At 41.7% G+C, this 26,784-nt stretch overlaps 2 protein-coding genes across 4 annotated transcripts in view; one reads left to right on the forward strand and one right to left on the reverse strand.

Annotated features, from left to right (window-relative positions):
* LOC133994936 (leucine-rich repeat transmembrane neuronal protein 4-like) overlaps positions 1-26,784 on the forward strand; it is a 933,350-nt gene that overhangs the window by 477,054 nt on the left and 429,512 nt on the right. The gene's annotated exons all lie outside the window — the stretch shown is intronic.
* The window catches only part of rxraa (retinoid X receptor, alpha a), a 110,518-nt gene that overhangs the window by 81,708 nt on the left and 2,026 nt on the right, over positions 1-26,784 (reverse strand). The gene's annotated exons all lie outside the window — the stretch shown is intronic.

Below are 26,784 nucleotides of genomic sequence, written 5' to 3' on the forward strand. Positions count from 1 at the left end.
TCTGTGGCTGACTGGCCCTCACTCTAACCTCCTCACTGGTGGGCAAAACACCATGTGGATGTATGCAGAGCGAGGGCTCCAAAAGGTGGACTGAGCCCGCAGAATGTTCCCTATGAGTCTAGCCTGGAGGAAGGCAAAAAAGCAGTGGTGGACCGGTTTGTGGTTAGCAAATCCGTGAGGGCAAAATGCCACATTAGGCCGAGGTGCCTCGAGGCGCTGGCCGAGGCCGTCTTACTGTCTGTCTCCAGGGGGTCACGGGGGTCATTTTCAATAGGGAAGTCATTATTCTGCACAATGAGGCAACTGAGTAGGCTTTACCCCCTTCAGACCAGCATTCACTAGTCACTGACATTATCCAGAAAAGAGGAAGGGCAACAAATAAAACGACTTTGCCAAAAATATTTCTTGAATTAAATTTATTGAATTGAATTATTTGAAATTGGTAAAGAATGTAAAAAAATAATGAAATCAAGAAAAATACACCAGGATATTGGAACCAAATGCGCCACAAGTAAATTAATACATTACATCAACGTGCCAAACTTTCACTTAGCACTAACTCCAACATCAATGGCCTTTTTGGGATCCTTGATTACCCCTTGAATAGACTTAAATAGGCATCTGAGTGGCATTTCACTTTATGATTGACACTGTGGCCTCCAGCCAAAATGAAAACTTCTGTACGCCGCACTGAACTTCCATCTGTCAGCGGAGGATTCGCTCTGTCTTTATCGACTGGGTAGCTCATGTGGATGTCATTGGCATCGGCAGATCTCTGCAAATCCAAACTTTATTCATTCCTCATGAGGACCTTTAGATTTCCAGCAAACATCAAGCAGCAGCAAGCAGCAAGCAGCAGGCGGAGGAGCCCCCGTCACTGTGCTCTGAGCCCTCTGCGAGCCTTTATTTCCACCATGAAAAACATGTCACTCCAGATGAGCTCAGAGAATGACATTTAAAACAGGCAAAGGGATATTGAATTAGTTCCCCATGATAAGCTGTCTGGGATGCTGATACTTTCTGCTTATAAGGGTGTGCAAGTGTGAGTGCGTGCCAGGTGCATGTGTGTGTGTATGTGTGTGTGTGTGTGTGTGCAGTAATGTGCATGTGTGTGTGTGTGGTGGTGGGGGATTGTCCGATGCAATCTTCAAAGCCTTGATTAGTATTACGGATGAATCGGGGACTGGCAAGGCAAAGCAAGTCTGGACCAGCAAGAGCAAACACAGACAGACTGAAATCATCATGGAGATAGAGAATTAAATAATACAGACAGGGGGTGGAGGTTTGACTGTCACATTAAACTGGAAGTAAACATGTTTCCCCCTCACACACTTTATCTCATTGTTTGTTCAGTACAATAACGCCATTGATGTAATCAAATGTTGGGAAATGTAGACTCAAAACAAAAGCACTGACTCGCAAACACAGTTTTATGGGTATCATTTGAGGGTAAAGGAATGCTGGCAAGGCATTATTAAGATGTAATGACAATTTATGTCGGTGATTAAACATAATAACAGCTTTAGAGTAGATTGGGACTCGAGTCAACATTATGTGTGTGATTAAGTCCGGAATAAACCGTAAATCTCTGGATGGATCACACCAAACTACAATCAATCACATTTTTTTTCCTCTGAGTTTGGGTGTCATCCATTAAGATAATTTTGGTGTGATTTGGTTTAGATTTACAAGACACCAATGACCTTCATGTCTACAACCAAGTTCGTAAATTACTGACAAACCATACGCATTTAATCATAAACTATGAGAGAAAGACTGGTTAAATAGTCATTTCGCCCTATTTTTTTAAAGCTTTGAGACAAATAAATCCACTGTATTCCATTTCTGTATCATCTGCACACCAGAGTATTTCAGGGCTCTGTACTAGTATTTATGTTGGTATCCTAAATGCACCAGAAAGTTTGACAAAAAAAAAATCATCAAAAAATCATCACAAGAATCCAGAAACCTCACTCAGAAAGTTGCAAACTATTTCTACCAAAGTACACCTCCTACCTGAGTAAATGCAGAAGGAATTGTGTCAGCACTGTGCTTGCTAGAGGAGAGAGAAAAAAAAACATCTTGTAAAACTTTAATTCTAGTTTTGCACCATGTACTACAATTAAACCTATTTTCTCCATCTTTGGCAAATGAATCAGTTCTCCAGGAACGCAGCGCATTCCTGGTAATACAAATGGGGTTGAAGGGCAAACAATGACACATGGTATAGATCTGTGAGCAGTGTCACTGAACATTAAGTTATAAGGTAAGGTATTAACATATGAGCCAGGCTCCCAGTCAAGTTGGACTTTTCCAAAATCAGAAGTAAACTAAACAGACAGCAGCAACCCCCCCCCCCCTCCTCCTCCTCCCGAAAAAAAAGCCCAACGCTGCAAGCCATCCACTGGAATAATGTTCCCACGGGACAGAGTAACGTTGAAGTACGGGGTTCAAATAGTTGAAATTTCACCTAAAACTTGAACATGGAGCTCGAAAATGGAACAAATTAGTTTGAACCTACAGCATGATAACAGCATTTCAAAAAGACAAATTTCATCTACAGATCTAGAATTCACATAATTTATTTATGTTATGTTTTTTTTTTTATCTCCAGCCTTAAAAAATCTTCAAAACATCCAATCATAAAAAAATTTAAAAAATAAATTAAAAAATCTGATTTACTTGAAAGCTGTAGAAAATGTTATAAAATGATGGATTTGAGAAGCATGTACGTGTCTCCTTCCTGTTGGCATCATAAATCATTTTCAGCGAAGGGCATTACTTTTCAGGCCTTGAAAGTAAATGATGAAAGAGCGGCGGTAGCCCGGACGTGTACGTGCAGGTTCGGTATCTGCTGTCATGAGTGTTAAGGTTGGTACACGTCTCGTCATTAAATCTTCTCTATCACGCTGCGTCATTATGTCTTGGCTCATATAAGTAGCAGGACCTTGATTACAGAAATGTTTGATCTTCTTCTTCTTCTTTTTTTTTTGCTCTTCACTTCTAAGCAGAGAGAATCTCATTGGCTTTAATAACTGCATGATCCAATCTTTGGGGGGCAAGCTCAAACATCCCCCCCAACTAACAGCCAATCAGCATTATCCTTACCGGCAATCATGGGGGATCAGAGCAATGTAAACACGCTGGGGGTTTCCTCATTAAAGATAGGCTGCTAATGAAATCGCATCCAGCTTTTAAAACCTTGTGCTAATGAAGGCAAGCCTTTGAGATGTTCCGCTAATGAAAGAAGGGCCGTTATTGATATAAGGCTAATAAAAGAAAGGCTTTAATGACAAGGTTCTAATGAAACAAAGGTTTGTAAATTTGCCTTATAACACATCTCGCTGATAAGAGCGCCGCTGAAGTATTTTCATTAACGGACAATACTCGTTTATCACGGACACATCAGCGAAAGTGCTTCCAGACTTTACAAGATCACACAAACTCGAGTCTTTTGAATGAAATACATTGAAGCATTTATGAGAGTTTAAGGGATTGCAGCCGAGCTCTCTTAAACCTTAACGATTGTCCATGTCCCGTGTTGCTGGGGTGATCAAGCCCAAGGTCAAAGTTCATTGGGCCCTTAATGCATCTCCCAGGTGCAATAAAAAAAAAAAAAAAGCCTTTCCCACATGGGACTCCAGGGAAAAAGGTCCTGGTTGAGTGCGGAAGGACGGCCCAGCAGAGAGGAGCCATCAATCGCCACAGTTACCACCGTGAATGCCATTTACCTTTAGTGGCATTCACAGCAGGTCTGAAAGCTCCACATGACAAACAGAAAACCTAAAAAGAGACCTAAAAAGTTCTGCTTTGCCTTCACTCCGGTCACCTGTCCTTTGTAACACCCGTGATGATTCAAGTGTGTTCGTCAAGTGTTCGCCCACACATCCCAAATATATCCACTTTATTGGATTTTCTGTTTTCCCTCGACATGTCATAATATGACTTGGAGAGTGAATTATACAATGACTGTTGAGTATTAATTAAATAAATTAAAGTTCATTCAGTTCATTTCAATATTGTTAAACACAAAGAGTGCACATCAGCACTATGGAAATGCTTTATGTGGCAGTGTGTATTAGACTGAAAAGATTAAACTGACAATTCAAATCATTCAACAAGCACAGACACCTTGAACTTGCAGTTTCAAACCTCTTTTGCAAACTTTGAATATCACTTGGATGTAATATTTTGGAGTTTTGGATTGTTGGTGAGACAACAACAGCATTTTCACATTTTATATACAAAAGAAATGAATTGATAGTCACAAAAATCATTGAGCATTGTGGCAAAAAGTTGCCCTAATCTGCACTACATCAATGCTTTTCATGACTGTGTGTTTAACACATTCCGTGATTGTGTTTTATGCTGTTTTCCAATTAATGAAAAGCATCACGCACACCACTTAATGATCCTTAGATCTTTGCTTTTCCCTAAAGAGCTAATCCCATGCAGCACCATCTCATTACACCAACAATTAACACACAACTGCACTGAATCCTCTCTATGTTTCCTTCAGTTCAGCTAGCTCTGCAGAGAGCTAAAAGACACTTGAGGACCCATCAGCTGATAATCAAACACTTCTGATCTGAGCACTGCATCCCACTCTGAACCCGATCATCAACATGGAAAGCATCCAGCCTGCTCCTGGGCATATCTGCTCCATCAGCAAACTGTCTTCCCTCCCTCCTAGATGATATCCATTTTGAAGAGGGGGGGTAAAAAAGCCACGTTTAAACATGCCTCTAGGCACATATTTATCTCAACCGGAGCAAAGCCTGAGCAGATCTTTCATGACAACGAAGTAGACCTCATAGAAATTACTAGAGGCAATACCTAGATGCTGAATACTTGTTAAAAATAGGTTTGGCATACATTACACACTTGTTATTCCTACATGTTTTTTTGCCTATCTGGATTGAATTCAGCCCTTCCTACAGTCTTCGAAGCAATATTGTGGATTGAAATTCCACCCCAAGTCAGACCCCATTACTGAAACCTTGAGGGTCCCTGAACAGCCAAACCAAACACAGGACAGGTCAGTGGGAGCAGGTCTGGTGAAATGGGTCCCAGAACATTAGGTGACCCTTCATGTGAACAAGGGCTTCAAGCTTTGAAAAGAATAACAGGCCTCTACAGTACGTTGCATATTTTATTTGGTACATTGTGTCAAACCTAAAGCAGGATACCACTCGGATCAAGTTACATACAGCTTGTATGTATAGAACTGAGTGCTAAAATGCATTTCACTATGGCTTAAGATTCTTATGAGATATCATTTGTTCTGCCTTGGATGAATTATAGCAACATCAGTCACCTGAGGGCTTCTTTAGGCCCTAATGGAAGGTTAAGACAAAATCTGCCGAAACAGATACCCATGAAGACCTTGGCTGGAAGACATAATTCTCAGGTTCAGCCACAACAAACCAAATCACTTACAACAAAACATCCTTTACCAAAATGACTGAAATCTATCAGAGAGGGCTGCTATGAGTATTCTTCCCTTAACCGGAAAACAAAAGTGACTAAAATCTGCAATCTGCATTTGTTTCTCTGAGTTGTGACTCACAAAACCAACTGCTGTTGAGGTTTTGGGCTGGCAATAAAAAGTTAACAGGACAGCTTTATTGAATGACTTATTAAGCGACTGTGTTTTGCGAGACCTAAACTGAGGCGCTTTTGAAATGAACAAGAGCACCTTTCTGTAATGGCTCTTTCAAAGACAGAAAAAAAAAAAAAAAAAAAAAGAAAACATGCCTTCCTACGTCTGAAATCAAGTCTACACTTTCACACAGTCTCAGGACAATGAAAGTGGCAGTTGCCCTGGTGTGGCATTTGAAGCTGCAAGGCATCTTTAGAAAAGGTAGAACTGACAAAGATGACCTTTGTTAAACCGTAGCTTTAGAAACATTATTACTGAGCTGCACATGTCCATCTACAAAGCATGAGCCTTTAATACATGTAGTTTTTAAAAGTGTTCTTGCACACATGGAAGGTACACTGATGGAATAATCTTTTATTTAATCAATAGATAGAAAGCCTAAAATTACAGTGTGATTCCTGCACATTTTTATGTTAAATGGCAGCAGAGACAAAACAATGCATTAAAATGTTGTTGCATTGTTTGCAGAGCTACATTTTTGACTTATGTGCTTCATAGTAAAGAAAAGCCAAAATATATAGTCATATACTTTCTACAGAAAGATATCAATGGTCATTATTAAACAGCACAGCTTCTTCATCGCCCTTGCTGACACAGGGTTGTTACTGTACTCGCACCCCAGACATAATCCCATCACTTTATAATGAGAACACATGTCCGGAGACAACCAGTTGAAAGTATGGTTGTGGTTGTGGTAAAATCTGCCACTGACAAAGCTCCACCCACAGGCCTCATTTCAATTCTGTTACAATTTCCGGTATGAATAACCAACCCTAACACCTCTGCAAGTCGTCAGATTGGTTGGCCAAGACGTTTTTAATCTTGGTTTGACTTTTTCCCCCCACGCAAACATTAATGCCAAAACCATACTTAACCGTTTCCAGACAGACGTACACCTGCATATACAATGGCTGGAAGTTAGAGTTATGACAAGTATTCTTGGAGTATTTAAGGCTGAATGATAGATGGATGTACTTTGGCAGTGGCTCCATTTATTCCAGTCTCTCAGGTTCACCTTTCCCACAGAGATGTACTGCCTCCTTGGTAAGAAAGCCCCTCACTCGAAGCATTGTATTAAACATTACACAGCACTGGGGTTAAGCTTAGATGACACCAAAGCAGCAGTTCCTGATAATTTATAACAGTCATTTGTCTCACTTGCTGTGACGTGGTGAAGCCAAAGGCAGACCATTGGTGAGTAGCCACAGACAGACATAGGGTAGGGGGGGGGCAAGTGAGGGAGGAAGAGAAACTAAAAAAAGTGTGGTAAATGAGGTTAGAGGGGAAGAAAAGAAGGGGCCGGTTCAAAGGCTGCTTGTGCAAGTCAGAACCTTTCTCCGGGGCAAATAGGGGAACAAGGGCCTCACTGCAGCCCAGCAGCCAGAGCAGCTCCTTGGGCAAACAACTCTAATCAAATTTGTGTGATTGGACTCAGAAAAAGCTGCAAGGGTATAAGAGGCTCCTTTCACCGGGAACAGACACAAGGAAGCACATAAAAATCTACTATCCCTCCGCCGATCTTTACAGTAACCGTTCACATGACGGAGTATCTGCCCACCCCAACAGCCTTTGGCACAGCGCACACTGGCCCTTTCTCAGCTGTGAAATATCACCGCCAGAGAGGGAGAGATAAAACTTTGTTTCATGTGCTTCCTCTAATGGTTCGCGGCTGGATATTCAGCCAATATTTTGTAGGATTCACCCTGGCCTGCACTGCTTCAAAATCCAACGTCAAAGCTGCTATTTTTAGCCCTGATTAATGGTTGCAATTGGATACGGTTCTGGCCTTAGTTCATGGCCTCAATTTTCCTTGATCATAGCTGACATTTTGGAGTGATCAAAGAGAATTACCTCCAGCAACTAATGTTAAAATAAAAGCACAGCTTTACAGTATGGAGATGAATATTCTGTGGGGGGAAAATGTAATGCCTCATAGCAGTGCAGAGGTGCACCGAGGCAGAAAGAGAGGTGTGGTACTGCTTTGTGACCTGTACCCTACTCATTGCCTGCCTGAGTCCAGCTGGAAGGTCCAGGAGCACGCTTCCTGTTGGCCTACTAAATTGACTCCACACGCCCACGTTCCCATCTCTACAGGAGTTCGGAGTCTCCCATTAACCTCCTCCTGCCACCTTTGCCTAGAACATCTTGAATTCACCGTACAGAGGATGTAAACATGTACAAACACCCAAGGACAAAACACAAGGAAGGACTTGTACTGCCACCCACGTCCTCTGTTCTTCTCTTCAGAACAATACGTTCTATAACTCTGACCCACTTTCACCCATCAAGGTTGAAGCATGCTTAAATCAAGGCTTGCATTATCATTTTCTTATTGTGTTGTTGCTGCCTTAAAGCCTGCTGCACATGTACAAACACTACAATTGTGACCCACTCAAACCGCTCAGAGTCTTGTGGGGTTTTTTAAGCTTTATTTACTCTAACAGAAGAAATGCAGAGCTTTTACATGTACTTCTGAAATGACTGGCAATATTACACAGCATGAAAAAAAGCATATTCAATCAGAAAATTATGAAAAATGCCCATTAAAAGTAAAAAGAGAAGCAGAAAATTAACATCAGCACAAATGCATTCATTTAATGAGCTGTTTTGCTTCATGAACGACTTATAATGTATTATTTTTTATGGATATTTCTGTTATATATATATTCCGTATATATACATATACATATGTTTTTAGACACTAATAAAAAGATGTTCCAGTCCTCAAATGGAAATATAGTCGCATTTTGATAGAAGCTTGATAAAAAAAAAAAAAGCCACACATATCATGGGAAACGCTATGTTTGAGCATGTTATGTGAAACATATTAATATGAAGTGGTGCATAATTCAAAACTTGAAAACAAAAACATCTGGGGCTGCAGCTGTTCTGCATGGGTGTAAAAAAAGGGTGTGAAAACTAAAACAACAATAAAAAGCCCTTCATAATTGGTAGGCTTACACAAGACAGAGCACTTGTAGGACAGGTTTAAAAACCAGGATTAAGTGTACTCTTTCGCTAAATTGCTCCTTAAAATTGGAGCCATTAAATATGAATTGGGGAGGGGGGGGTTTAAAACCAGGATTGCTGATTCCAATCTGTTGACTATAAAGCTCCATTGGACAAGAGACTCAAGAAGGGAAAAATATTGGAATGATCTTATCCAGGCTGTCAAATCTACAGTAAATTGGTTGTAAAGTGCACACCTCTGATTCAATATCGTTCCATGAAATGGAGCCAAGCTGGACTGGGAAAGACTTGGACAGGAGAACAGTGCAACAGTGCAAAGTCAGGTTTTTGGAATGAAGAGTGTGGGCCAAGATAATGAATGGAGACAACAGGGCTCTCTCACTGAGTAAACCTTCAAGTATCAACGTTTCAGGTACCGTATTGATAGCACGGCTAAGCACTGCTGTACCTTGAGAAGGAGCTGTTTTTTCATGCTTTCTCTTGACTCTTAAAAATAAACACACTTGGATCTGGAATCTAAGCCATACATATATAAATACACATGACATTAACTTCAGGCCACTGATTTTTAGCTGAGCAACTTGTAAGAAAAGTGTGTATCAAAAGCTATAGCAATGAATAAATAAACGATGAAAATCTATATTTTTAACAAGCAATGAACAGTAAATCCAGTTTTAACTGCAATAAGATTTTCAGCCCATACAAACATGTTATTGAGATAAAATTAATTCTTCTCCCCCTTTTTTTTGTCTGAGTTTAGTTATGAAAATGCCTAATTAATCCCAAGGTCCAGGAAAGTTCTGGCTAAGGATCTCAGTTTGCTCTTTGGCTCTTTATGCATGTTATGTAAAAAATTAAATTAAATTAAAAATTAAATATGGAGAGGAGCTGAGGAGCTGGACCTTGCTGAGCCTTTAAAGTCTGAAGTAAAATAATTACTTAATACTAATTACCCAATCCTGCAAAAAAGGTTCATAATAGGCTTTCATTGAATTTCATGAGTCCTACCTTCAACAAAACTCTACAGGAGTGATTATGCAGGAATCATTCTTCTATAATCATTTTTCCAGCATACAATTAAATACTGTTACTTTCCAGCCATGAACTGTGGATGTCATATAATGCATAATATAATTGTATGTTATTCATGTTTCAAGCTTAATGTTTCTAAAGCCTCAGTTCAGTGTCTTAGATTTAGAAAAAGAGTGTAATTTGGTCAGAAATTGCAAGTGTGCACTGAACCAAATCAAAGGCTTCTTTTTCACAAAGTCTATGAAGTGAAAACTTTAACACCCAGGCTACATTATCAATGCATATTTCTAGATAATGGCCCATAATAGCATATAAACCTGTGGTTCTGACACTATGGAAAATAGCCTGTATGCATAAGGAATTACATGTAGTGTGTGTTATGTTCACTGGAGAAGTGGGACAGCTGGAGCTTGTTAGAGGTTACAGTATTATTCCAAAGGTTGGGTGATCTTTTGTGCTCTTCAGGAATAGATACATGCCACGCATTCCAAGAGGCGACCAAGTTGTTCAACTAGATACTGTGCCAAGCAGGGTGCACCCATGCTTGCGCCTATCAATCTCTTTATCTCTCTATCCATCCATACTTCAATCTATTTTACAAATCCACATTTTATTATTTTTGCAAAGCACCCAATCCCTCATTTTCTCTTTATGCAAAAGCATTATTATTATTTATCATTATTATTACTAATTATGATTATTAGTATCATTATTATTATTTGTAGTAGTAGTAATGGTAGTAATAGTAGTAATATTAGTATTATTATTATTAATGATAATAATCATCATCATTAAAATCATCATATAGAGTGCTTTTTAAAGTACAATATTATATTCCACAATATGATATTCCCTTAAAATATTTAGTAGCAGTATCCTTTTAGTATTATCAATATACATAATATGGACTCTCATGTTGCAGGAAGCAAGAGTAAAAGATGGCATGTGTGCTACATTTGTCACAGCACTTACAAATCAATTAACAAAACTGAAAAAAGGATGTGTTGGATCACAGGCCAGGGCCTTGGTAAGGCCATCCTGACAAAGCCCAGACAAAAGGAAACCCAAGGACGAAAATCTCTTTGAGATTCCTCACAATGCTGCTAAATGAAAACAGAAATAGAGGTGCTTGCCAAAGGCAAATCTGACCTGCTGGAAACTCATCAGAAATGATTCTGCATAGCTGTCTTGTGGTTAGAAAGTCTCAAGGATGATGAGATGACTCATGGCTTCAGTAATAACCAATATTCTGTTGTAGCACTCTTTTCATAAGTGAGTGTCACTTCCTTCATATGAAAGATGTATTCTTTTCATAACTGGTTTGTGTTCAGTAATCAAGGACAGCATTACTGGCCACACAGTTTTAGATATTAACACATTAGGAGGAAAAGACAAATCCGTGGATCAGTCAAATAAAAGGAAGGAAAATACAGACAGCAGCCAGCACAGGGGCGAAAAAAGGAAGACGGATGGAGAGGAAAAGAAGAGGGAGAAACGAGAAGGACAGAGGAAGAACAGGCAAGCAAAACAAGGCTTAGAGACTGTGGGAGAAAGTGAAAGAGCCAGAAAGAGAATGAAAGAGAGAAAAAGAGGAGAGACAGGCAGAGGGAGGCAGACAAAACTAGGTCAAGTCACATGACTGGGATCGACTGCAGGCAGGATTAAATGTCCTACAGCATGTGGTCATTTACACAACAAATGTAGATTTCATTTTATAAATTATTTCTCTTCCATGGGGATGAGGCTCAGCGTATAGCGAGTGTGATGCTGCACTGTATTCTGGTTGGAAGCGGGGCTTTTCAGTGAGCACAAAAACAGAGCATTAAAGACTGGGGCGAGCTGTTCCCACTGAGACAAGGAACAAAGCGAGAGCCTGAGATAGCATGAAAATGATCATAACAGGAGTGAGCACGATTCCAGTATGAGACAGCTCCATTGTGACAGGCTAATGGCCATAACATACACTGTCCATTATCCTGTGTGAAAGCAAAGGACAGTGAAAAGTTAAAAAACAAAGATGTCACTTATTGTAAAGGTTTACACACTGACAGCAAAAGTGTGCCTTAATGTCCACACAGAAGAGTTGCATGGATATAGTCTGATATTGATACGATAAATATATCAGATAAATATAGGATGTAAATAGGATTAATGAATGAATAAATGTTTAATGCAATGAATTGTGTTCCAGTGCTACATCAAGCACAAGTTTTCATATGTAGAGCATTACTTTGGGCAACAGAACTTATTTTTTTGTGCAACTTTGTGGCAGTTTTTCCTAAGATATGTTGAACGGCACTCTGAAAAACATCCAGTCATTTTTGTGTTTAATAAATGTAAAGCTCTACAGTACAGTAGGCACATGTGATTATTTACTACAATAATGCACGTCAGGACTCACTACAGCATACTGTTGCACTTTTTAAACATTAGACCATAAACATGAAATTTCTGCCTAGTCATGCATTTCACATGCATGACTTCCTGTGCACCATTGCAATGTTGTACTTATCCAGTAAACATTGAGTAAAATGAGGCTATTCTGAAAGGTTCTTAATGAACTAAATGATTTGTCACATCATGTAGGAGCCAATAAGACATATTAAAATGAGTTTTAGGAAAGTCATCAGCAATGTTTGAATGGAAAAAAAATGTTATGAATGTAGTTGGAAAAAAAGTATTTTCCACGCATATCTTGCAGTATTTCTCATTATCTAAACAGAATGTGGCAGCCCACCATAGTCTAATTTGTGCCACCACAGTTTCATAGTGAGCCAAACATAACTGTACACTCTCCAAAACGTTCAGCAAAGCATCTCACCCTGCACTAGAGCTACTCTGCCCATAGTGAACTAGTTGAACTTGAATATTAACTTCTGCTCTCTTTGTTTCAGAGCTGAACTATGGGCATTAGTTTTTTGTTGACGGTTTGTTTGGAACATTTAAAAATGCTAAAATGTCTTTCCTGTGCTTTGTGGGTGTGACCTTTTTGCTGTGTCATCACCATTAATAGCCTACCTATACAAACATTAGTTAAATTACTAAAGTACAAACTAGAGCACAATTCTTTTTATTGTTTTTATAGATATTACATCTTAATGTTGCTCTCAGAGTGCACCAGAATGATGCATTTGACTTAAAAATGTGCCCCCGGACCCCCCTAGAGAGTCGGACTGAGGTCCAACCACCGTCTCTCAAAAGTTTGTGGGAAACACTGTCTTAGGATGTTTGATTTGAAAAAGATCTTATTTTAATTGTATAACTATTCTATTTATATGTTAACTCTTCCTGCTTTCATCCATTTCTATCTGCAGATCTCTGTAAACATATAGTCTTATCTGTTGGTTTACATAGGATTAGCATGCTAGGCTAACAGCCTGCTAGCTGTGTCACTATATATCCACGCTGTGACGTCGTGCAGAGTACACACACACACACACACACACACACACACACACACACACACACACACACACACACACACACACACACACACACACACACACACACACCATAAACACTACGTCACCTGCCCAGCACAATGCTGTTAAACCAGAAACACCATGGCTACACCTTATTTTTACACAGTCTACAGGCTACAGCAAGGCTATGCTAATGATGTTAGTCATGCTAACTAGCTGCTAGGACGGCAGGACTCCCCTGTAAACGTCCACTGAGGACGTAACTGAAACTGCTCATGCTGACTCATTTTGAAAGAACAACAGCCAATGGCGAAACTCCAACACTGGGCCAGCCGACCAACAGTGTAACTTCATCACTCGGTGAGTCGCTCGGTCAGGCAGTGATGGACAGACATCGGGCCTATAGGTCTGCTCCGTGGCCCTATTACCATAATGCCCTCAATGGTAAAAACAGACTTACAATGGTGATGCTGACTGATGCACTCGTTTTGTGACTCAAAGCCTCTCTGAGTGGAATATAAAATGAATGACTGAGATGCATATTGTGTATAATGCAGGGTGACATGTTATGACACTGTTACCCCTCCACCCCTTCATCCCAACTCCACCCTGCTCCATCGATGAGTAAACTATAGCTGCCAATCAACAGAGGACTACAGGCTAAGCTGGTCATAAACTCAGTCAATCCCCTGGAGGCCAGGCTGTGGATTACCAATCATTCATTCACATCTGTGGTCAGCTGAGACCCAGAGATAGACACAGGAAGTGTTTGTGTGTGTGTGTGTGTGTGTGTGTGTGTGTGTGTGTGTGTGTGTGTGTGTGTGTGTGTGTGTGTGTGTGTGTGTGTGTGCGTGTGCGTGCATGCATGTGTGTATGTGTGAGAAAGAGAGAGCTGGGCACTGGACTGAAATCTGTCACTAGCTAGTCCTAATTTCAATAACTGAACTCCAACTGGAGATTCCCCGCCAGATCTGAGCCAATCAATGTGATGTAATGCCACTGACGACCCAGACCAACCAACACGTGGCTCTTCACTTCCAATCAGTTTGACCCCCGGGCTGTCGGGGTTGCGGGGCCCAGCATAGTGCATTTAGATTGCTGTGTTTCAGAGCGCAGATAAACCAGGCAGCGATGCATTGAAGATCAAATCTAGAAATGACAACACTGAGTAATTGATGTACAGATGACCTTATGATAAATGTGCTACAACATGGGCCCACACGAATGGACTGAAAGGAACAAAAAAATTAAACATTTAACAGTATTGAATGTACAATATATTTGCCAACATAAAGAAATGGTTACATTTTAATTGCCAACTGCAAATTTCAGAAGACTCTTTTCTATAACTGGGTAATGTAATATATGTAATATAGTTGCACCTTGGTTTTTTTGTCACTGAACTAACATTTTGTTTCAACAGGTCTGAACCTTACTGTGTGTACAGTCTCAGAAGTTAAGATTTATGACCTTTTTCTTACCTCAAATATAAACAATCATTTAACTTGGTATTTATTAGAGGCACTTAAAAGGTAAAACATGAAATTCTTTGGTTAACCTTAAGATTTATTTGAAGTTTTACTGTTTGGATAAGGGGTGAGAGCACTGGCTCTTAGGTGCATTAAAATAAAAAAAATAAAAAAATCCACAGCAATAAAATCGGATGTGTTTTGATAATGTAGTGAGGTCTGGGTCAAGAGCTGAGGCACCTTTTTGAGGGCATACAGCATGTTCCTTCCAATGAAATGTCACCAATGACATCACTGCACTTCTTACCTGCAGATGCTGCGAGACGCGATGAGCCAGCGAAGCATAGGGCAAGCTCCAAAAATACTAAATCTGCCTTGGAGGGTAAAAACTCTTATCTCAAATAACAATTACTGACCAAGAGAGACAGACCGTCAGATCAGTTTAGAGCTGAGCGCTGGTGACCCCTCTCAAAAAGTAGGGCCTGAAACAGCAGAGTTTAATATGGATGATTTGGATCAAGGGATGGGCAATTGGTCGAGCAAGAGCCAGGTCATTCTGCAGGATTGCACACAGATGCCTGCATACATAATAACCTGAAGGCTAGAGATGGGTATAGACACCTGGCATTAAAAGAGCCTCGGTGCTAAATCATTAAAAACCACAGTATTTATAAGCTCAGACATTATCAGTTCTGTTTTCGGTATTCGAGAAATTATTTCCAATTTATTTTGGCTACATTATACTCCTTGCACTTTTTAGCTAACAAACATTAGTCTATGATGCATTTTTGTTATTCCCAATGCAGAGGAGAGATCTGTCTCTTCTGAGCCTGTCATAGGGGCGGGGGCCAGCTCACAGACACAAACTGTTCTCAGTGACAATGGAAGAGAACTAAGCCCTCCAAAGTCTTGTTACACTTCACTAGGGTGGATGCTAACAACGTTCGTTGCCACAAGTGCAACGAGTCTTTTTGCATGTGAGGGCGTGCTTAGCTTTAAATATGGGTGTATTCGTAAATTCAGTCTTCACAGTTTCAGTTTTATTTTATTTATTTTCAGTTTCAATTATCACAATATAGTCGGCAACAGTGATTTGTTGGGAAAAAAAGCTGTTGTAGTTGCTACTCAAGAATGTTTAGATTTGCAGTTTGCAGTACATTTTGTTTAATTTTCTCTCTTAAAATATAACAAAAAGAACTAATAAGAGTTGCCTTAAAAGAACCAGACTGATAAGCAGCATCAGCAAGAGTAGCATTAACATTAAAATCTCAATGATACTCATCCATACTGAAGGCAAGCAAGACACATACTAAAATACTTCTTTCTAAGAATGCTTATATTAATAATCCTGCATGCATGTATAAGTATTTGTGCCCATATATGTCCATCACTGTACTGTAAATAAAGGTAAGAAAGTATTTCTACAGTATAATCCATACTTCACTTGGATTTTCTGTATTATTCACAAATTTCTCAATCATATTTTCACCCATTAAAAAAATAAATAAAAAACACAGACCAATTCCTGGATGTAATAATGAGCCTGTGTTCCATGCCAGCACATGCAGCCTCGATTAAACTCCACACACATCTACACCAGCGCACACCCTGATACAGATCAACAGATCAGCTAACACCGCTCTGCACCTCAAACACACACAGACACACACATATGGTACAACTATATCATCAACATCAGCATTCCTAGAAAGGAGTGCAACTTGTCAGCTCAGCCAGGCAGAAAGATGTAGGCCAACTGCAGAGCAACACGGAGGGGGAAGAAAAAAAAATCAGCTCTGTGTCATAGAAAGAGAGAGAGCTAATTGACCAAATGAAATGGCATGTTTTGACTCTTTGCTCAGGTATCCGGATAAGAAAAGAAACCAGATGTGCATTTAAACTGGCTGCACTGGATTCCTTCCCTCAATGATTTCTGCTTGGAAAACAATTTAAAAAATCAATTCAAAATGTGGTTTCTGATTCTTCCTTTCCATTCCTCTCTTCATCTCTGCCTGTTTCTCTTCACTGCCATCTATCTTTCTCTATTCAAGCACGCCTTTCTTCCCCTCCTCCTTCCATCCCTTTCACCCCATCCTCCTCTCTCTCTCTTTCTTTCGCTCCCTTCGCTTTCTTCCTCTGATCACTGCCCTGCTCCTGCCTGTTCGTACTGTAGCTCTCAGGAGGGGGGACATCTCAGGCATCAGTAAGCCCATCATGGGGGGGGGCGCGATGCATCTCTTTTGATCAGCGCAGTCGCTGCATTAGCATGTACCTCTGTGATCCACTCCCCCCCTCCGCTCTGAGTAAGCTACCTGTCTGTCAGCGGCCCCGCAGAACACCACAAGGAGCCTCGGCCAGGTAAAGACAGAAGGCGCTGGGAGCCCGTTTGAATCTTAATCTCTAATGAACGAGAGAGAGAGAGAGAGAGAAGCGCTCTTGTGATCTCGAACAAAAGTCTTGCGGTGCATCTCTAATGTAATGTAACGTAAGGCCGCCGTAGCTGAACGCAACACTGTGGACTGAGAGAAACTCACTGATGGTGTTGATTTGATACTGAGGTTTCTTTTTTTTGTCTCCCCTTCCTCTTGGGATTTTGCGCCTCAAAGGAAGGCTCATGAACACACTCCTTGTACGTCCTTTTCAATGACAACAAACACATGAAAAAGCTAAATCTGTTTTTTGTTTTTTTTTGAGAACACAAAGGCAGCCTGTTTGTGTTTTAATCATAATACATAGCGCTTCTTTCATAATATACCAGAAAAGTCTGTTAACATGCTTTTTTTTTTCGTGCTGCTGAAAACAAAGAGCTTATTTTTCATGCTATGATTAAAAGTTAACTGTCTGTGGAAGGTGGAGGATTCGGTTTCTCTTTTTTTCCCTTTTTTTTCTCCCCCTCTGTATTTTATGAGGGGTTGTGTTTGGCCCAGGTCTGGCCTAGATCTGGATCCGCAGCCGGGTGCCCTCTCACTTCTGTGCCACTTAATTAGCCCGGCCCTGCACAAAGGGGAGTTGGTCACATGGGCCCAATTTGGCCCGCTATAAAGTCTGCAACGGCTCAACATGCATTACTACGGGAGTATTTACGTGCCTGCCGCGCCGGGGGTAAGAGACTTTGAAGATGCAGAAAAACAGGGCGAAGAAGAAGAAGAAAACGAAGAAGAAGTGAAAAGAAGGAGAAAAAAATAACTGAAATGAAAGGAGGGGACCCTTAAATTCCAGGGAATTTTTCCAGATGTTGCACAAATATTCTACTGAGGCAATCCAGATGTGCTCACTGTTTATTCCCTCCTTCTACTCACTGTTCCAAGGACTTCTCTTTCTTCCCCCTTTCTTCTCTTTCTCTTTCTACAACTCCTCTACCCCCCCCCCCTCCTCCTTCAGGCAGCCCACATCACTGTTCCCTGATAGTGCCTTTTAAGTGAGGGCTTTAATAGCCCCCAGGGCACCTTAGCATCCACTAGGATCCTGTAATAAACATCCACTCATTCTCAGCAGCACATGTGTGTGTGTGTGTGTGCGTGTGTGTGAGAGAGAGAGAACGAGAGATTAGGTGCCTTGTTTTATCGCTCTTTGGATCAATTAACAATTAACTCTGTTACTAACAATAGCTGCACTGATGCGATGAGGAGGGGGGGGGGGGGGAAAGCAGCGCACCAAGTGAAGCAAGACCTAAATAAAAACAACGTGCTTCCTGCTTCCTTCTGCAGGACTCGGCGCCGATCCGGTTTTGTTTTGTATTTTTTTCTCCCCCCTTTCCATCACTTCTTCTTTCTCCTCACCTCCGAACAAACGCTTGTCATGTCTGCTGAGGCTGCTCCTCTCCCACAGAGTGAGACCCAGCCACAACCCCTGACCTTCCTTCTCTCTCTCTCTCTCTCTCTCTCTCTCTCTCTCTCTCTCTCTCTCTCTCTCTCTCTCTCTCTCTCTCTGACGGCACACTGATTCTCAGCTGCTCCAGATACACCCGTTCATGAATCAGTTTGCCTGGGACTCCCTCACCAGCAGCAGCAGGAGCAGCAGCTCGAGGCATACATGTGCTCACCTCAGCTTAATCGTGCACATGACACAGATATGCATACTGTAAATGTGCAAGTTTGTACACATTTACACGGTTGCATGCCCAAGAACACACACACATAACCATTCTCTGGAAATGTGCGTACTAGTGCAGAAATGATTGGTCGATCAATCTTTCAGTTGATCACCATGATATCAACGTACATTTTTGACGAATGACTCATCACTTGAGTCAGTTCTCAAGTAAATGCCAAACATAGTCTGGCTTAAAATTCTTTCTCTGCTTCATGTCATTGTAAAGTGATTATCACATCAAGAAAGCACTTTGAAGATGTCACCTGAGGCTCACTGAAATTCTCACTAGCACTTAACAGATTAATCAATAATGACAGTAAATTTTAGCCTACACAAACACACACACACACACACAAAAACATAAACCTACACAGCTGCACACAGTCCTGCCAATAACAATCCCACTCCGCCAACAACTCAACGCTCAGATCTGTAGCGTTTAATCCGCTGCCTTCTCCTGTTTCCCATTCTGCGCTGAAACAGAAGAAAGCATCCTAAATGTGACACTTGAACTTGTCGGAGCCGTTTGTGCAGGCAACTGTCAGCACTTTGGTATGCAGAAGGCTGACGACAAAGACACGGCGAGCGCCTGCGCGCCTGCCTGTCTGCGTCTGTCTAGTAAACCTGGTTGCTCAACTTTCTTCTCCTGAATAGTGCAAACAACAGATTTACACGGAAGGCACTGGTTAGGCTATTTGGCTTACTGAATTCTACGTTCATGATGTCGAGTCAAGGAAAAAAATGACACACCGTCATGGAACAGTGATCTATTTACTCTTTCTTTGGGTAACTGAGAACATTTTCCTTGGTGGCACAATGCGTGGATTTTCTAAGTCTAATAAGCAGGTTAATAAACTCTACAGCCAATATAAAAAGACCATTCAACTCAGCCACCACTTAATGTGCTTTGTGCATTCATTCATTCTTATTACTTTCAGTGACTTAAGTAGTGGTGCACAGTTTTAGAAAAAAAAAAAAGAGAGAGAGAGAGAGAGAGATAAGTAGGCCCTGCATTCTAGCCTCTCCATAGTCAGGATGGGTTTATATTGAAGCTCTTTATTAGGTGTGTCATTGCTCTTTTACATTATGTGGCCTTACTGTTTCGTATTACATGGCTCTACGGTGTGATTTTACTGCAAACCCTGTCTGCAAAGCAAATTTCCCTTACGGGGTAGTAAAAACGTTGAATTCAAATAGATTGAATGTTGCGGGCAGAGCAAGGGGGGGAGGCAGGGTGGCGGGGAGGGGGCATGTAAGCGCCTTCAACCAAAAGAGTCAGTTACAAAAGGGCAAGAGTCAAAATTGAACTTTTTTTCCCAAACATTTCATTTACAGTCGCGTTCGGTACGGCCTCTTCAATCCGTCAATATTAAGAGCAAGAGGATCCATGCTGCCGGTGTTGTTTTTCCAGATAGACACCCCCCCCCCCCCTTCTATTCTTAGCACCCTTCCACCTTCCTGCTGTTGAGAACATTCCTAAAACCAGACGGCCGCAGCAAGGTGTCTAACCGTAGGTGACAAAGCCCTCCAGAGTTCTGTTCAGACGGCCTGCACATGTGCGCATGTCTGTGTATGTGTGTGTGTGTGTGTGTGTGCGTGCACATGCATACAGGTGTGTGTGTGTGTGTGTGTGTGTGTGTGTGTGTGTGTGTGTGTGTGTGTGTGTGTGTATGTGTGCGTGTGCGTGTGTGTGGGCCGCAGTCTGGGCGGATGTATGAACATGCTAGACCTGCAGGCGTCAACAAACAGTTAATCAGTCTTTTTGTACTGCAGGCAGAGGAAAAACCCACAAAGGAACCCTATTATCTCACAAAATATCTTCTTTTTCTTTCCCCCCCTCCATCTATTCTCCCTCGTGCACGGTAATTTGTGAAAATAATGTGAAAGTTATGACTTGTTAAGCGCGTATAGTAGAAATGTATGCTTTGTATCCATTTCCCAGATAACCTGTGTCAAATCCCTTTCGCGTCTGCTAACGTCCCTTGGTATCTCCCATCTCATCGTTAATCCGGACGGTTTGGTCGCTCCTGTAATGGATCTCCTGTTTATCATAATTGCGGTCGCAGCCTATCGTCTCACAGGCCGGTTTAAAGGGCCGCTTTGCCAAAGTTGAACCTGAGTCCTGTCTTTGTGTTGTGAGAAGGAACTTGGAAGTTGAAGAAAACTTTCTAGTAGCACCTATAGGATCTGGAGGGGAAAAAAAACAAAAAACACTACTCTGGTTGAGTGACAGCTTCAACAACATCAATCCCAGCAGGGCCACAACCTGAGGAACTGAGAAAGTGAAAGGGAGAGAGCCTCCAAAATAAGTAGAACTGAGGAAATCCTTTAAGATCAGCAGAAAATGTTTCATACTGTAGAGTAACAGAGAATATATTTCTCATATAAATGTATTCTACGACATCTTCAGGGAACAACAGAGCAAGGCCTGATAAGGAAACCTGGTGTGTTGAAACATGTTCAAACCTAACAATCAGTACAGACACAGCTAGCAGGTGGATGAGTGTCATTAGCAGGAATGTGATGATTTCCTGGCTGCTATAAATGGCAGCTTTCACTGTTTCCACCCAACTGCCTTTAACCACAAATAAAGCAGCCACTATTACATGTAATATTGCATTTGCATATCGGTCAGGTTAACACAAACACTCATGAATTACCATGGCGAAATGGCAGCCAATATTTGCATGCTACTTTTTTGCTATTAACAAGCCAGCGTTGTATTAGCATGTAGCTGTGCGACATTAACAAACCTTCTCAGTGCTTTCAATTAGTGATGAAATTCTGGGAATGGATAAAGCGATGCCATTTTCTGAGAATTTTCTCTTAAATGTCAGATGAAATCCTAATAAAGGCTTACTCGCTACTAATGGAAGAACTGCTCAAAGTAAGCGAAAAGAACTTTTAGTGCAGCTTAGACATTTCTGAAGCAGGAGAGAAAATAGCTGCAGATTTTGAGGGAATGATATTTGAATATGACAGAGCAGAGCTGCATTTGCATGACTACTAAAGCCATTAATAACAGTCTATAACTTGAGACCTGTGTAATTCCCTCCGCAATATAAGCACCTTGCCTTGCATTAGCCTGGAAAGCTAATGGAAGAAACTGTTAGCAGAAACACTTTTGTTTTATTACGTTTGCCTGTACACACACCTACACACACAGCACTGTAATGACTAACTTTACTACTACAGTGAAGATGCATGTTTGTTGGCACGCAGGTGTAAATGCACTGTACAGTAAACGTACACACCCAAACACCCCCTCCCCTCCCCTCCCCTCCCCCCTTGTACACAGTCACATGTGCGCACACAGGACATAACCGAGGTGTTTTGCATGCTGTGGGATTTCCGTGGCCCTGTGCCCAGCGGTGCACGGAAGCCCCACCTCCACCTAACCCCACCCTCCCAACCTCAGCATCTGGCAAGGTGACAGACAAACGTAGAAGTAGAAGCAGCAGTAATAGCAGCGACGGAGGCGGGGAGGGAAGGAGGCGTGGGGCACGTTGGGACATCTTCTCTCGCTCCCTGCGACCTCACGAAAAAAAAAAAACGGTGACAGAGCAGCAAGAGAGACACTGCCTTGAATACCTCGCTGTGTTTGTGTACACACACACACACACGGACATCATGTGTATGCGTGAGTGGGGGGAAAAGACAGGGAGCGCGCTGTGTGTACACCTGAATATACAGTTTTACAAAAACAACCTCGCTGCTGGAGTCCATGATATAATTATTTTTCCTTTCTCCGAGGAGCACAGGGGAACATCAAACGCATCATTCCGGCTTTTGATCATGCTACACGCCGATGACATCACAACCAGTGTAACAGATACATATTATTACAACATGTAAAGCAGTGCAATTTAGCCTTACTTCTGTGAATTGTCATTTTAATGTAGAAAATCTTATTCCACTCAGCCAGTTAGTTCAATGGAATTAGATCAATATGTTTTAACTCAGCGGTTCTCATTGTTATAATTAGTGTGGTAAAAAAAAAAAGAAGTGGGCATAAGGAAATATAATGACAGGTAGGCGTGTAATATATCTACGAAGCATTCGTTTCGTCACCCTCCTCCAGCGAACACCCATCAAAGCTCATAACTTAATTACAAAACACTTCAAAAACTGCCAAACGGTCGAGATATTTTCATACATTATCGCCATTGCAAGAGAAGTTGTTTTTATCACTGAAATCATGCCAGCTTTTGGACCGCGGAGGAGCAGACAGAGGGAGTTAACCTCTGACAGCTACTGATTTTTTGGGATTCTTGGCAACTTTTTCATCCCACAACACCACCATAACACTCTTTATCTTCCTTCTTCTTCCCGTTTCTTTTCTTACTTATACGCTTTTCTTCCTCGCTCATCTTTCTCACGAGTTCAGAAAAAAACTGAAAACAGAGGGCCTCGGCTGGAGGAGGGCAAACCGACCTTCCACTCGCTGCGAATTATGAGTGTGATCTGGTCAAATCCCAGAAGAGAGACTACGTTTCCACTTCAAAAGAGCGGTTTGTACGCACGCTGAATACTGCCAGTCCACAGAAAAGCCATTCAAGGCAGTTTAGAGGACCTAAAATAAACCCCCAAGACTAATGGTGCTCAGATGATTCCAAACGCTCGAGCAGTGAAAGTGCGAGCTGCAACTATCAAACTCAAAATCCAAAACGCTGAGTGTAAAATCGTGCTGAAATGACCGCACCACTAAAATGTGATGATTTACTGCTTTTCTCTGTGTTGTATCTTTATAAACTGAACATTTTTGGGGTGCTTTTTAGAGAGTGGGATCAGTCACCTTGAGCTTGTAAAGGCTTTTTTTTTTTAAGTAACAACAAGGACACTAGCCATGGAGAGAATGGCTGAGGATGGAGGAGGGGGAAAAAAAGAAAGAAGCATAAAAAGAGAGAAAGACATAGGGGAAGAAAGGAAAAAAAGAAAGAATTACAAGCTACTGTCTTTAAACACTTCTTTAAACAACAGATTGAGCGCCAAAGGCAAATTCCTGAATTGATACAGCATATGGGGGGGCAAAGGTCAAGGTTTGAAGTGCAAAGTTTAGCGCGCCCGTTATCAATAAAGGCCTCCTGCAAGGGAGGAGCTCCGTGCACCAATAATTAACGAGCCCTTTTTTGTGTGTGTGTGTGTGTGTGTGTGTGTGTGGAGTCGCTCCTTGATTTCTACATCAGAATGCCTCGCAGCACTTTCTGATTCCTACTATGTTTAGAACATAAACAAGTGTGGGCCGCAGAGAGGAGAGAGCATGACAAGCTAAACTGTGCGCTGTTTCATGTGGAGCCAAAAAGCTTTCTTCTCAGTCGTGAAGTGTAATTAATGCTTTATACTGATCAACAGATACTCTATGAATAAAAATATAAAAGAAATACTTCATGGCAATTCACTGTGTTCATAATTGGAACATAAATCTTTTTTTCTTCCCCCCCCCCCTCCTCTTGTACAGTTTAGTTTGGATGTTGGCAGTGGTTAAGGGTGGGAAAGCGGAGGGTGGGCACATAGAAGGCGAGCAAATTTTCTTTGATTTGCTTGAGTTAAAGGCCTCATGGGTGAGATAGAGAGAGAGGGGGAAAAGAGAGAGAGAGAAAAAAGAGAGAGAGCTGTCACTTTAAGCCATTAAGTCTCGCTATAAAACTCCTCCAATAAAAATGACAGCTGCAGCCCCCTTTTCTGAAAAGGGGAGCAAAAGCATCACATCAGGAACACAAAACTGGACGGCTGTAAAAGACAAACTTGGCCAAATGCTTTTGACAGTGTAATTCTCCCAGCCCTCTCCCACCACACACACACACACACACACACACACACACACACACACACACACACACACACACACACACACACACACACACACACACACACACACACACACACACACACACACACACACACACACACACACACACACACACACACACACACACACACACACACACACAACCCTCCCGTCAGACACACACCCTCTCCCAGTATTACCTTTGTTCCTGAGTTACTGCCAGAAAAGGAATGTAGCCCTCAGTCTATCCCACACACACACACACACACACACACATACACACACACGCACGCACAGACGCACGCACACACACACCATGAATCTCACGTTCTCATCAAAGACCATGAACTTCATTGATTTTGGGAGGGGTGTCTGCGTGTGTGTGTGTGGGTGTGTGTGTGTGTGCGTGTGTGCGTGTGTGTGTGTGTGTGCAGGGGGGTACCTTATGTTCCCCCAAACAGAAAGCAACACAGAGTTTAACAGTTGTTTGAGTTCCATCAGACTCAGGGAAATAAACAACACGCATCCTTTTAGCAGGTGGCAAAAACGAGCCTTTGGAGGCTTTTCAACTTTGCTGAGGTCGGAGCTACAAGTCAATTGTGATCGCTCCAAAGAGAGAGAGTTTGTTCCATAGAAGCTCTATAAACAAAGAAACTTAAGTTTAACAAATTCAGCTTAGAAAATTCCTATTAAAAAAACTATTTTTCATTTCTATTTTAATCATTTTAATATCTAAATTAGATTGCATTTACCTAGGTTGTGGTTTGTTCCTTTACTTGAAATAGCTCAATAGATTTCCATTCATAACTCTCAAAAACAGGCTGTAATTTTCTAAAAAGTTGCCCTAATATGAGAAAAATAATCTTTTGAACATATGATTATACACGTCTCTTTAGACATGGAATCTAGGACTAAAACTAGAGAAATGCACAACTTTCTGGTGGAGCTGGTGGAACTATCTAGATGCTGTCATATTAGCGACAAAGTCATCAACCAAACAGAAAATCAGCCATCAATCAATACTTATAGATTACTTTTCATGTGGGAGAAAAGGTTTATTTCACCTGAGCGCTGTTCAAAAACTCCTCTCAAAGACACATTGTTTATCCCACCGACAAACTGTCATGATCAACCTCGTCTCGCTCTGACAAAAGGACGCATTTTCCTTTTAATCTCATCCCTTCAGTCTTCATGGCTTAATGTCAAATATGGTGTGGTGTGGAGAGGGGAGGAGGGGAGCGGTGGGGGGGGTAGATAGTGAGATAAGGTAGCACATCAGCGTACAGCGCAGATCCCACGGGCGCTTAAGGCAGTCGTCATCACGGCCAACAACTGATCTATAACTGTAAAATGTACTTACTGTCATTTCAAACAGTTTGAACGTCAGAATTTCTAATGCGGCACGACAGATAATTACACTGAGTGAGCGACTAATCAATACGTTCAAGGACTTTGCAGATAGCGCTGTCCTTGAAGTGGCCAATTAACAATCAGTGCTCAAGTGGACCTTTGATGGAGCCAGTTTAAATATAAATGGCGATTTAAGGGCTGACAGATTAGGACCATGGGCGATGAGAGAGCTGCTGATACAGCGTGTGGAGGTGGCTTGGAGCAAAAGAAGTGTTCCTCCTCACTTAAACAATGAAGCGTTGAGGCTCAAGCCAACCGCAGAGGCTTTCACATGGGCTTCCGCTGTGTGGGTGCGCTGTCAATTGTCTGCATGGACGACCCCAACGTACATTTAGGCAGGCCCGAAACTCATATCGCTTTCAATGTGGACACACAATACAGTGCACCTGTAATAACAGGCTGTCAGTGTGTGTAACGCTGGTGGTTTAGCATATTTCTGGGAAGCCACATAAAGGGCGTTGTGGCCACAGTGTCAGCGAGCGGGCCTCTAACAGAAGAAAAGCCGCCCCGGTGTCTCAGAAGTTCCCCCCCACCCAGTGAATCTCCTTCGGTGCATACAGGCAGCTGATGATACGTGTCGAGGTGTAACATGACGCCCTCATGAAAGGGCAGCAGACACAATACCAGGGTTCGCCTACGGCTCTGTACTGTGTCCCTGCTGCAGGGGACAAGGGTCTTCTCTGTTCACTCTGACAAACTTACAGTAGCATTCAGCATTAATGATTTACAGTGTGCTGTGCTTATGTGTGTGTGTGTCTGTGTGTGGGGGAATTAAAAGGATCCATTAATACAAACTGGACTTAGCCTAAGATTAGCCCAGAGGTTTAAAAACAGAATCATTCATAAGCCAAATTAATTTCTCTTTTACTGGAAATCCAAAAATGACCCTTTTGCAATTAGAAACGACAGATGTACCTATAAAAGCCCCCTTTTTTCCTT

Source organism: Scomber scombrus, chromosome 15 (genome assembly GCF_963691925.1).
Source record: "Scomber scombrus chromosome 15, fScoSco1.1, whole genome shotgun sequence".
Lineage (NCBI taxonomy): Eukaryota > Metazoa > Chordata > Actinopteri > Scombriformes > Scombridae > Scomber > Scomber scombrus.